At 47.9% G+C, this 12,486-nt stretch overlaps 1 long non-coding RNA gene across 1 annotated transcript; it reads left to right on the forward strand.

Annotated features, from left to right (window-relative positions):
- Window positions 1-7,551: 7,551 nt before the first annotated feature.
- Window positions 7,552-10,377, forward strand: LOC122695593. The gene is made up of 2 exons (XR_006341429.1): window positions 7,552-8,806; window positions 9,117-10,377. It is a non-coding gene; the product is annotated as an uncharacterized LOC122695593 (long non-coding RNA).
- Window positions 10,378-12,486: the final 2,109 nt, after the last annotated feature.

The following is a 12,486-nucleotide window of genomic DNA, read 5'->3' on the forward strand; positions in this document are numbered from 1 at the left end:
AAACTCGATCTTTGTTTAAAATCAATTTATTTATTTGGCGGTGCCAGGTCTTCGTTCCAAGATCCAGGCGCAAAGGATCTTGGATCTTCTTTGTGACGGGTGGGTTTTTTGTTTGTTTGTTTTTTCTCTTTTACTTGCAGCATGTGGGATCCACGCTTCCTTGGTGGCTCAATGGTAAAGGATCTGCCTGCCAATGCAGGAGCCTCGGGTTTGGTCCCTCTGTTCAGAAGATCCCCTAGAGGAGGAAATGGCTACCCACTCCAGTATCCTTGCCTGGAGAATCCCATGGACAGAGGAGCCTGGTGATCCATGGGGCCTGGTGGGCTGTGGTCCATGGGGTTTGGTGGGCTGTGGTCCATGGGGCTGCAGAGGGTCGGACGTGACTGAGCGCAGGGCACGTAGACAAGCGTGCTGACACGGCGGCTGTGAGAACTGTTATTCAGACCTGATCTGAGGGTGTGAATTCGCGCTCTGACAATAGGTGTTGGTTTCCTCAGCTGTTATATAGCTGCAAGTCCGCAGTCACCACCTAAGAACCTGTAGTAAATAACAGATAAAAGACGCAGACAGCGATGTATGCTCAAATCACTTATTTACGTGAGATTACGCAATGGACTTTAGTCACGGAAATAGCAATAAAGCCTATGACATTTTAAGTGAAAATGGTACACAAAATATATATGTATGGGTGTATGTATATGTATCTATATATATCAATGTCAATATAGACTTAGCAACTTTAATATTGAGAAATGACGTATTCCCTGAATGCCAGTAAACGAGGATGTCACATTCATCGGCCATTCCTGCTCTTCCATGTGAGGTCCTGAGCCCGAAGGGCACTCAGGCAGGAGACTCCCCGCCGTCTACTAGCCGCTCCCCACAGTGAGCCCCAGGGAACCCAGGATGTGGAGAAGCACAGGGTACTTGCCGGGAGAGCTGAGATGCACATGAGAGGAGTGAGTCCAGTGGCCCAGACACTTGCATCTTCCTGTAGATAGAAAAGCGCTGAACTCCTTAATGGGCTATCTGGTTTTCTTTAATTAACAATAATGTTTTGATGTTCAGACTAACAGCCCGTATGTAAACTTCTATATATCCTGGCTCCTCTGCTCATCTCCTTGGAGCGGTTTTCTCAGGATCACTTGAGATGCTGTCTACCAGGCTTGAAGTCCGAAAAATTTCCACCAAAGAAAACATAGCTCTCAACGTTTAGGTTGTGACTATTTAAGTTGACAGTATCAATAAATCTCTATCTATTTAGAGAAAGAAACAGAAAGGATAAAGATAAATCAATTATGTTTATATATGCTAATATATGACTTGAGTAATTATATTTTATCTTTTAAATGTCTTGCATACAGAATATTATTTTAATGTTAGAAGATAGCTAGTGATCAGTGTAAAAGATAATTGAAGAAAACTACACTATTGTACATAAACTCATACACTCTGGCTTTCTTGCATCCAGCTACATTTATTCATTCTTTAATGTGGCTACATTTATGCATAAGTTGCTAAATGGCCTTTTGGATGCATTTTATTTGGGAAAAATAATATTGCTACTGCTGCCTTCCATGAAGAAAACTCCAGACGAGCATTAAAAAAAGAAAAAAAAAAAGCAAGTATTAGAAACAAACAATATAGTTTTACTTTAGAAACAAAACCTGTGTTTAGAATCCAAAAGTAATGTAATCGCTCTGGAAACTATTACTGTGAGCAATTCCATGTCGATTAGTTCACGCCCCCAAGTCTCCAGGACGTGGTAAAGTCTAGCAGAAACAAAGGTTTGGACGGGAGGCAGAATAGTCTTAGATTCTCAACCCCATCTGCGTCTCTGGGTAAGTCACAGGCAGGCAGGGACAGCATTCTTGATAGCCTTGAACTTCTCTTAAATTTAGACTTTTTCCATGACCTCTGGGCCCGCCCACCCTTGTTCTGACTTCCCAATTGGTCCTGTTTTGGAACACAGTGCATTTGGAGGAGTTGCCTTTTGGTCAGAATCCACTTTTACTGTTTCCCATTTTCTTAATAATGCGCCTTCTTCCTGTGGCTCATTTGAAACCCTCGGGCTCCAGTGGGTCTGAGGAAAGACTGGGTATTTGTGGAGTAAATGGAAGCCAAGTTCAAGCCTGGCTCCTCTCTGCAGGGTGTTCTGGGGGCCAACCAGATGGCGCCTCTCGGGGATTCCTTTATTGCTCTGCGCTGAGATGGAGAAGAGTGTGGAAAGTGGTGGACATGTCACTGCGGCTTCTTGCGCTAACTGATCGGGTATTCTTTTACACCCGTTACCCTCAATAATCAAAATGAGAGAGGGACTTCCCTGGCAGTCCAGTGATTCGATCCCTGGTCGGGGAGTTAAGATCCCACATGCCTAGGAGGCACAAACCCAATCATAAAATGGGGGCAATATTGCAACAAATTCAATGAAGATTTTTTAAATGTCCACATCAAAAATCTTTAAAAAGCAATACCAACCGTGGGAGTCTTCAGTATACTGTCTGGTGTACTTTGTGATTCACAATTTTGTTCCTCATACAATCAGTGGCCACTCTTGGCTGACCACGCTCGGTGTGACCCCCTGAAGACAGTACTCGGCCCCGGGCAGGATGGCAGTCTGTCACCCTGGAGCCTGTTGCTGAGCCAGACTCAAGTCTGCTTGCCTCTGCACAGTAAAGCCCATCAGCTGATGCCAGATCGCGGTGCAGGGAGGGGCAGCGGTCCCTGCAGGCACTGAGCAGGGCATCCGGGCCGCCCGTGCTCAGAGCCCTCCAACCCCCCAGTGCGTTGCAGGAAAGCGTCTTTTAAAGGCCAGGTAATGACACTAGTGATGAAGAATCCACCTACCAATTCAGGAGACACAGGAGACATAAGTTCAATCCCTGGGTCAGGAAGATCCCCTGAAGGGGGAGCTTGGCAACCCAGTCTGATATTCTTGCCTGGAGAGTCTCATGGACAGAGGAGCCTGGCGGGCTGCAGTCCATGGGGTCACAAAGAGTCAGACACGACTGAGCGACTGAGCAGGCTCCCCCAAGGAAAGAACACAGCAGAGAATGTGATCTGTCCTCTGGCTGGCTGATGGTGAGGTACGAGGGCTGTGTCTTATGGGTCAGCATGATCGATCCTTAGGGTCCCGGAGGCCTGGGGGTACTGTGCTTGTGGTGATCAAGTAGCGAACACCTTCCATTTGGAGGGGCTTTTAGCATCTGTAAAGCAACTCAGGAAGCTGTGTCAGATACTGACGTCAGGTGCTTCAGAGAGGAGCCATAGCAGAGGATGTGGGGAGGGGTCTGTCCCCTGGTAGGGTCCTCCATGGTTACAGTCATGTGACCTGGCACATTTTGTAAGATGGTGATAAAAGTGCCTCCTTTCTCTGGTGTCCCTGGCTTTTCTAGCCCAGGCAGCTCATCTGTGCCCCACATCACAGCAGAGGGTGTCCATTGAGCTCCAGTGCTCAGGGCTTGCTGAGTTTCTAGAACCCCTTCTCTCCTGACTCATGGGATGAAGTCTTTTGGGGATCATCTCCTGGCTTCTAGGTAAAAGCCTGGTGGTGGCATCTGAAGAGTTACAGGTGAGTTGTCACATCTGAGATCCTTGTTTGATTCCTCCCTCCCGCTTGTGACCAGTGCCGACCCACTTAACGCAGACCCCATCTGACCATGCCGGCCTCCTGCTTGAGGCCCTCTTGGCCTCTCCTCTGGCCCAGCTGTCTTGCCCTGTTCTCCGTGTCCCTTCATGTGCTTCCTGGATCTTCTGGCCACCCGTGCTTCACTCCAGGAAGGTCGAACAATCTGAGGTGGCTCCCAGTCACCGGGCTGTTACCACTGCCAGAAATGAACTACCATACGTATGCTCAGTTGCTAAGTCGTGGCTGACTCTTCGCAACCCCATGGATTGCAGCCTGCCAGGCTTCTATGTCCATTGGGGTTTCCCTGGCAAGAATACTGGAGTGGTTTGCCATTTCCTTCTCCAAGGGATTTTCCCAACGCAGGGATTGAACCTGTATCTCCGGCATTGCAGGTGGATTCCTTACCACGGCACCACCTGGAGCCCGTGACGCGGCTCTCTGTACACACATGTCCCCTCTCTCTGGATCTCCTTCCCAGGTAGGTCACCGTGGAGCTTTGGGTATAGTCCCCTGTGCTCCACAGCAGGCTCTCGCTAGTGACTTGGTTTTAAACATGGTGTTAATGGGGTATATGAGTCCATCCCAATATCCCAGTTCATCCCATGCTCTCCCGTTACCCCTTTGCTTTCCTTTATTCTTTCACTTCCAACAGAAGTTCCAGGCATGTGGTGACATCTAATCACAATCTTTTTACCTTATTGGGTCACCAATGTGCAAGGTCACACTTCTATTTTCCTCCTTCTAGACCAGCGGTGGAACCTGCAGGCCAACCATTCCTGATGCCTGTTTTTGAACAACATGTGAGTTAGCATTGATTTTTACTTTTTTTAATGTAGACCATTTTTAAAGTCTTTATTGAATTTATTACAATATCGTGTCTGCTTTATGGTTTGGTTTTTTGGCTGCAAGGCTGACCAGAGATCAAACCCACAACCCCTGCACTAAGAAGGAAGAGTCTTAACAGTTGGACTGCCAGGAAAGTCGCAATTTTCACATTTTTAAGTAATGGAAAAACGTCAAAAGCAGAATATTTCTGACATGTGAAACATATAGGAAATTCACAATTTAGTGTCTGTAAAGTTACAGAACACAGTCACACCCGTCTGCATATAGGCCATGGCTTCTCGTTGTTTAGTCGCTCAGTCGTGTCCGACTCTTGCGACCCCATGGACTGTAGCCCGCTGGATTCCCATGGGATTGTCCAGGCAAGAACACTGGAGTGGGTTGCCATTTCCTCCTCCAGAGGATCTTCCTGATCCAGGGATCGAAGCCACATCTCCTGCCTGGGAGGCTGATTCTTTATCACTGAGCCACCAGGAAGCCCAAGCTATGGCTTCTCATGCGTAGCGACAGAGCTGAGTATGTGAGAGCGACCGTGAGGTCTGCAAAGTAAAGCATATCTCCTCTTTGGCCCTTCACAGAAGAAGCCAACTCTAGGACGCGCGTTCCTCGAGATCAAGATTGTGATGCGCTCAGTCCCACCATCCCAGAGCTTGGTGTATGTCTGGCACGTAGTAGGTACTCAATAAACAGTGGATGGACATACGAGTGAGTGAACACGTGGACGAGACATAGCTGAACTAACTTGTATTCCAAAATCCCTTCCGATTTTTGCATTCTGTAACTCTAAATCTCGCTGGATTTCACTAGCATCTGAAAATTTTTTCTTGCATGCAGACTTTTTATATTTAGATTCTGATCTCCATGAGCATTATTTTGTAAAAGGAGAGTTATGAAATATGATTAGCACCTCTTTAAGATAACAATTAATCATTTTTCTAGTTGCTACTTTTTAACTAGCATATTTTCTCTTTGTTCGATGAGCAAGGTAAATAAGCCAAGAGAAAGCAGTTTTAATCTGCTAGCAAATGAAAGACGCTAAGTTATTCAAGATGGTAGGAAATGGGTGGGCAGGAGGAATGAAAGATGGGGATGGGGTAGCAGGTAATTTTAGGGTCTGTCACTGTTTTAATAGCTCTGCTGTTATCACTTCAGAAAGGTCCACATTTGGGACCATTTACAGCTAATGGACATGTGTTGAGAGGTGTATGTAGGATGATACGTCATGCAAAAGTGAAAGCTAAATGTTTGATTCTTCCTGACCAGAATGCAGACCGAAAGGGGAGTCTATGCCCGTTCCTTTAAGTGCCTCTCCTCATCGCTAACAGGTGTCCCCCGTTCATTTTGGGTGTTTCTACATGTACTGAAATTGCTCCTTTGAAAAGAAGTCTGGTGAGGATAAGAGGTCAAAATGATACTTTAAATCTTTCAGGTTCTGCAAGGCCCCAGACTTGGCCTCAAAGAAAGCCACTGTCCTTTCAGCTCTAACATTTAGACAGCCTCCTTCAAATACTCAGCCTCATGGATTGAGTTCATCTAGTTCGTGCAAGTAAATTCTCACATCTCTAAAAAGTACTTGAAATCTAAGAATTCGTTATATATATTATGATACATTACATTATATTATATTATTCTTATGTATATATAAGATCCCCTGGAGAAGGAAATGGCAACCCACTCCAGTATTCTTGCCCGGGAAATCCCATGGACAGAGGATCCTGGCAGGCTACAGTCCACGGGGTCGCAAGGAGTCAGACATGACTCAGCAACTAAACAGCATATATGTATATATATGTGTGTGTGTGTGTTTATTTATTTTTTTGTTGCATCCTTGTGGTACATGCAATCCTAGCTCCCTGATCAGAGATCAAACCTATGCCCCCCGCACTGGGAGAATGGAATCTTAACCACCGGACCACCAGAATTCAGGAGAAGTCCCAGAATTCCTTATTCTAGCTTCTGCTTGCCAGTGAAATGGTTTTTATGGATATGTCTGTGATGTGACCACTTGTGATGTAAAGGACAAGAGCTCTGTGCTGAACTCAGAACATCCCCCAGGCAGCGCCAGGGTGTCTCCAGCTCCGCTGCTTTCGTCTGCCGTGCTGACTATACTGACAGCTCCCTGTTTTCCGCATGGTTTTGGCGCTGCCCTAAGAGCTTTTCATTTACTAACGTTTCTATGCCGCAGAACAACCCATGACATAGACGCAGAAACAGGAGTACTGGTAACTTGTCCAAAAGCTCATTTAGCAGATTTTAAAACACCACACACCTGTGTTCTGCCAGGTACTGTTCTAGGCACTTGGGATACCTTCATATGCAAAACACGTATGACCCCATCCTTGCGTGGTGTATATTCTCCTGGCTAAGATCACAGAGCTGGTTACGTGGCAGAGGCAGGTTCGAACTGGGCACTTACGACCACTGCAAAGTAGTGCCATTCAAAGTTAATTTCCACCTTCCCCTATGACTGTTTCAGCATAGGTTGTGATATTGTGTGTGTGTATGTGTGTGTGCGTTTTGGGGGCTCCAAAATCACTGCAGATGGTGACTGCAGCCATGAAATTAAGACGCTTACTCCTTGGAAGGAAAGTTATGACCAACCTAGACAGCATATTAAAAAGCAGAGACGTTACTTTGCCAACAAAGATCCATCTAGTCCAAGCTGTATTTTTTCCAGTAGTCATGTATGGATGTGAGAGTTGGACTATAAAGAAAGCTGAGCACCAAAGAATTGATGCTTTTGAACTGTGGTGTTGGAGAACACTCTTGAGAGTCCCTTGGACTGCAAGGAGATCCAACCAGTCCATCCTAAAGGAAATCAGTCCTGAATATTCATTGGAAGGACTGATGTTGAAGCTGAAACTCCAATACCTTGGCCACCTAATTCGAAGAACTGACTCATTTGAAAAGACCCTGATGCTGGGAAGGATTGAAGGCAGGAGAAAGAGATGACAGAGGATGAGATGGTTGGATGGCATCACCGACTCAATGGACCTGAGTTTGAGTAAGCTCCAGGAGTTGGTGATGGACAGGGAGGCCTGGCTTGCTGCAGCCCATGGGGTCGCAAAGAGTCGGAAATACTGAGCAACTGAACTGAACTGATGTGTGTGTGTGTGAGCTGAACTAGCATCCTATACACTATTTCATGTTAGTCAGAGATCCACACCCAAGGATGAGTGTTGGAAGTATATCAGAAAAATGAAATTCCAATTTGATTCTGGATGTGGCTATCATAAGCAGGTTTGTGGCAAAAATCCCTACTCAATGCCAGACTTTAGTTAATGACAAATCTGTCTATAAATTAGTAGTTTGTTAATTAGCATAAGGGCTGTTTGGCAGGGATGTTTATTTAGAGCATTTAGCTAGAACTTTTTTGAGACCTCCGGACTCTCCTGGTTAGAGGGCACAAGAATCCAGCAAGGGTAGTAGATTTTACATCAGGGTTGACAACCAAGGATTAATATCTAAAAGGCCTTTAAAAGCCTTATAGCCAGTCCTTGGCTTTGATCACGGTTTCTCAACCTCGGCACTGTTGACATTTGGGGCTGGCTAAGTCTTTGTCTTGCAGGGGGTTTCCTGTGCCTTTCAAGACGTTTAGTGACATCCTTGATCTACATTCACCAGATGCCAGGGGAAGCCCTCTTTCCTCTCCTCTTGTTTGGTCAACTCATGATGTCTCCAGATACTGACAGATGTCCACTGTGGGGAGCGGTGGGCTCAAAACTGCCCCAGTTGAGGAAGACTAGTTGAAAGGGTATAGTGACTTGGGACCAGCTATAAGGACAATAAAGTTCTGAAATGGGTTGTTATCATGTCCATCTTCAGTAAATCTTTCATAGATGGATTGAGATCACTTTAAAGCAGAGGTACCCAGCCTCTTTGGCACCAGGGCCCAGTGTCAAGGAAGACAGTTTTTCCACACACTGGTGAGGGGTTGGTTTTGGGATGATTCAAGCCCGTTACACTTGCTGCGCATGTTTTTTCTAATCTAGTGTTGCTGCTGGTCTGACAGGAGGTGACAGTTCATGGCCCAGAGGTTGGGGCCCTGCCTTAAAGGATGGAGTCCTAAGGTGTCTTTGGGCTCACAAAACAGGTCCCCTGAGCTTTTCTGTGCTTACTTGCTAATAAATGTTTATATCTATAGCTACATAGTAGTTAACTGGGGGAATAGATTTGTTTGATTATGTGGGTTAATGACTTTGAGTTAATGAGTTCTTCTACCTTGAGCTTCTTGGTGTTTACCATTGTCTACCATACAGGACCTATGGACTGTGACCGAATTGCCTCTGGTCAGTTCTCATCAGCGTGGACCGTGACAAATAACTGATTTGGTTGGTAGGTAGAGCTGGTCAGATCTCTTTAGCATGAAGTTCTAGGCTCCCAGAAATAGGAAATCAAGGCATGCAGATACCCTAGAGAGGAGGGAGACCCCCCTCTCCTGCCCTCCCTTGCCCCGACACACACATCCTTGGGTCTACTTTTATCACTGACTTGTCCAGAGATGTCCTGAACCACCTTGTGATGGTTCTTTCTGGCCAAGATGCTTGTTACTGTCTGAGGCCCATGGCGAAGAACAGCCCTACAGAAGTTCTTTTCTTTTTTTTTTTCCTGAATTAAAAAGCCCTCCTTTATCTGACTATTGCAGGAAGATGGACCCCTTTCAGGGCCCAAGAGTGGGCTCTTGTCTAGCACTAGAAAGTGAGCTGTCCGAGAAGACGAGGAGACGCGTGCTGACCAAGCAAGAGGTTTTATTGGGGAGGGTCACCCAGGTGGACCGCTCTGCCACGTGGCTTGCAGACCCAGGTTTTATGGTGGTGGGACTCGTTTCTGGGTTGTCTCTGGCCAATCACTCTGACCCAGGGTCCCTCCTGGTGGTGCACGCATCCATCATTCAGCCAAGATGGATTCCAGTGAGAAGGATTCTGGGCAGACGTATGGACCGGCATCTCCCTTTGACCTTTCCCGGACTGTTCCAGTTGGTGGTGGCTTGTTAGTTCCATGTTTCTTACCAGGACCTCCCGTCGTAAAATAATTCACCCGAATGGTTACTGTGGTGCCTGGCCTGGAGGATGGCTTCTGTCAGCGTTTGCCCTGACATGACTGTAGGTCTCAAGAGGACACAAGGCTGAGACTTTGCCTCTGCTCACCCCCTCCTGACCCCCGCACACCCCCGTGCCCTCCAGAGTCTCTGGAGTTCATCCACACTTTCTACCAAATGGAACCAAGTGCATGCTCATCACAAAATACAGCATCCGTCTGCAGTTTTAAAGTGCCCCGGGGACTCTATACAGACCCCTAAACTAAGCTGGAATCCCCCAGGATTTCCCCACCTCCGTCTCCCTGAGAATCCTCCAGGGGAGCTGCTTCTGCAGTCAAGTAACTTTTCAGGGCAGCGGGGTTCCGCTTTCCTCAGCAGAGGCCCCCAGCCCAGCGCTTCTTTGCAAATCGTTCTCCTTCGCATCAGCTCCACCAGGCGGCTTTCCGCAGGGAGGCCCTCTGCGGTCCTGTCCTGAGGTCCCCGGGGGCTCTGTGCTTGCTCTCTCCCGAGGGGAAAGTTAACGGCTTCATTGTGTCTATGCGGGATCCTTAATGAATGGACCTGAATAATTCAAGACAGGATGTCAGTGAAGAGGACACAGCCAACACCTGGGCTGGACAAAGATTTCTTTGGCTGCTTTGGGGGCGGGGGCAGGGATGCTCAGTCTTCATTTTACCATATTGTGTTCCCAGCTGCAAACAGTCCAAAAGACAGAGGCAGGCTCTTTCCCTTTTGAGGAGACAACTGCGGCTGTCAGGGGTGTGTGTGTGTGTGTGTGTGTGTGTGTGTGTGTGTGTGTGTGTGTGTGTGTGTTTGTGTTTCCTTGCCAAGGCAAATTCAGATGATAAATCCGGCACCTTCAAAAAGACACTCATCTTGTATCTTTTAACTCAATCTCAGACGTGAGCCTGAGAAAAATATCAAGCGAGCTATGTTCTTCCCCAGAGTTTTATAATAATGATAATAAAATGGTCCCCTACCAAGTTCAAAGAGGTTTTCCACAGGATGCTGTGGCGGGATGTTTGCAGGGAGGACGGGGAATACACTAGAATTCTGCTGCTTTGTAAGGAGATGGGGACAGTAAAGGCCCGGCTCACCTGAAATAACCCTGGAACTGAAGTCAGCCATGACAGCGCCCTGGCTTTTTGCAGCTAAGATGTTATATGTTATATGAGGGACTGGGGATTTGATAGCTCTGGAAGGTTTATTATTTTGCTTTTCTTCTGTTAAATCTCAGAAAGTAATAAGATGAAGAACTGAAGTCGGTTCTTTAAATAATTACCAGGAATTTTACAGGAGTGTGTAGAGAGACCTCACGGTGTTTAATTTGATAATCAAAAGAAAGAAGAGATGACCATCCGTATAGGCCTAGCTTTACAACCCATGTTCACCCAGCAGGGTCTGCTTTGCAGCTTCAGATTGTTTACCTTAAGATAATCACCGTTACCATGAAAGTTAGCTAATGAAGTCCTGGACGCTGTCCCCAGCAATATGTGTGAAACACATGTTCAAAGTGTATGCAATTTCAGGGATGTCCCTGGAGAGCCACCCCTCTCACCCCAGTTTCCCAGACCTCTTGGTGACTCTGGTCTCTTCCCTGGTGTTGCAGACAGTAAAAAAGTCCTGCAATACGAGAGACCTGGATTCGATGCCTGGGTGGGGGAGGATCCCCAGAGAAGGGTATCTTGCATGGGGAGTCCTATGGACAGAGGGGTCTGATGGGCCGCAGTCCGCAGGGTCACAAAGAGTCTGACACAACCGAGCCACAAACGCTTTCACACTCTCACTTGTCTCTAGAAAAGTGAAATTTGCCCTGGGGAAAGATGATGCCATATTTTCAACGGCCATCAGCTCACAGCGACTGTGACTTCAAAAATAAATCCACATCCCTAGACCACGTAAAAAAAATGTGTCTGACCTTAAGAAATGCTGAAAAGACGGTTTCCAACGTCTCTGTCCTGCTGTCATGCATACATGCGCAGTCGTGTCCGACTCTCTGTGACCCATGGACTGTGTTCCACCAGGCTCCTCTGTCTATGGGATTCACCAGTTAAGAACACTGGAGTGGGTGCCGTGCCCTCCTCTAGGGGATCTTCCTGGCCCAGGGATCGAATCCGCATCTCCTGGGTCTCCTGCGCTGGCAGGCGGACTCTTTACCACTGCGTCACCCGGGAAGCCCCTAGTGGTCCTAAAAATGTTGGATAAAGGGGACGATGGACAACAGGACGTGGAGGCCAGGATGCAGAGCAGATCTCGGGTGGCTTCAGTCTGCAGGGGCTTGAAGCTGGGTTTCAGTTCCTGGCCAGAGATTGAGGCCAGGTCGCGGCAGTGAGAGCACCACATCCTAGCCCCCAGGACTGTGGTCGGTGACAAGGCCCTGGCTCTCTGGCTTTGCAGCAAAGAACCCCACAGGGACTGAAGGTGGTGAGACCGGTGAAGTGTTTATCAGGAGTCAAACGAGCACAGTACGTGTGGATAGACTCACAGGCAGCCTGATGTCACACCCCTCGCGTCTCCTGTTGTGGGTATTCTGAAGCTTCTGTCCACAGGGAATGCACTCAGATTACGCTCTTTGTTCAGGGGCGGGCCCGTCCACTCCTGCCCGAGAGCCGCCCTGTTCCGAGAGCCCGGTGTGTGCAGAGCCGGCTCCTAAGGTGACCCTGCTCTTGTCTCTTCATCAGCTGCCGGCCTCTCAGGCGCCTCAGGTCCGGCCCGGCATCCTCTGTCGTCTGCTGCGTCGGGGCCCACCCCGCAGAAGGGCCGCGAGCAGGCCTGGCTCTGGGGGTTAAGAAAGAGTCCGCCGCCAACGCAGGAGGCGCAAGAGACTCAGGGGTGAGGCCTGCAGGAGGGGATGGCAGCCCACTCCAGTCCTCTCGGCTGGAGAACCCTGTGGACAGAGGAGCCTGCTGGGCTATACGGTCCACGGGGTCACGAAAGAGTCAGACAAGACTGAGCACGCACACACATTTTAAAACTC

Source organism: Cervus elaphus, chromosome 5 (assembly GCF_910594005.1).
Source record: "Cervus elaphus chromosome 5, mCerEla1.1, whole genome shotgun sequence".
Lineage (NCBI taxonomy): Eukaryota > Metazoa > Chordata > Mammalia > Artiodactyla > Cervidae > Cervus > Cervus elaphus.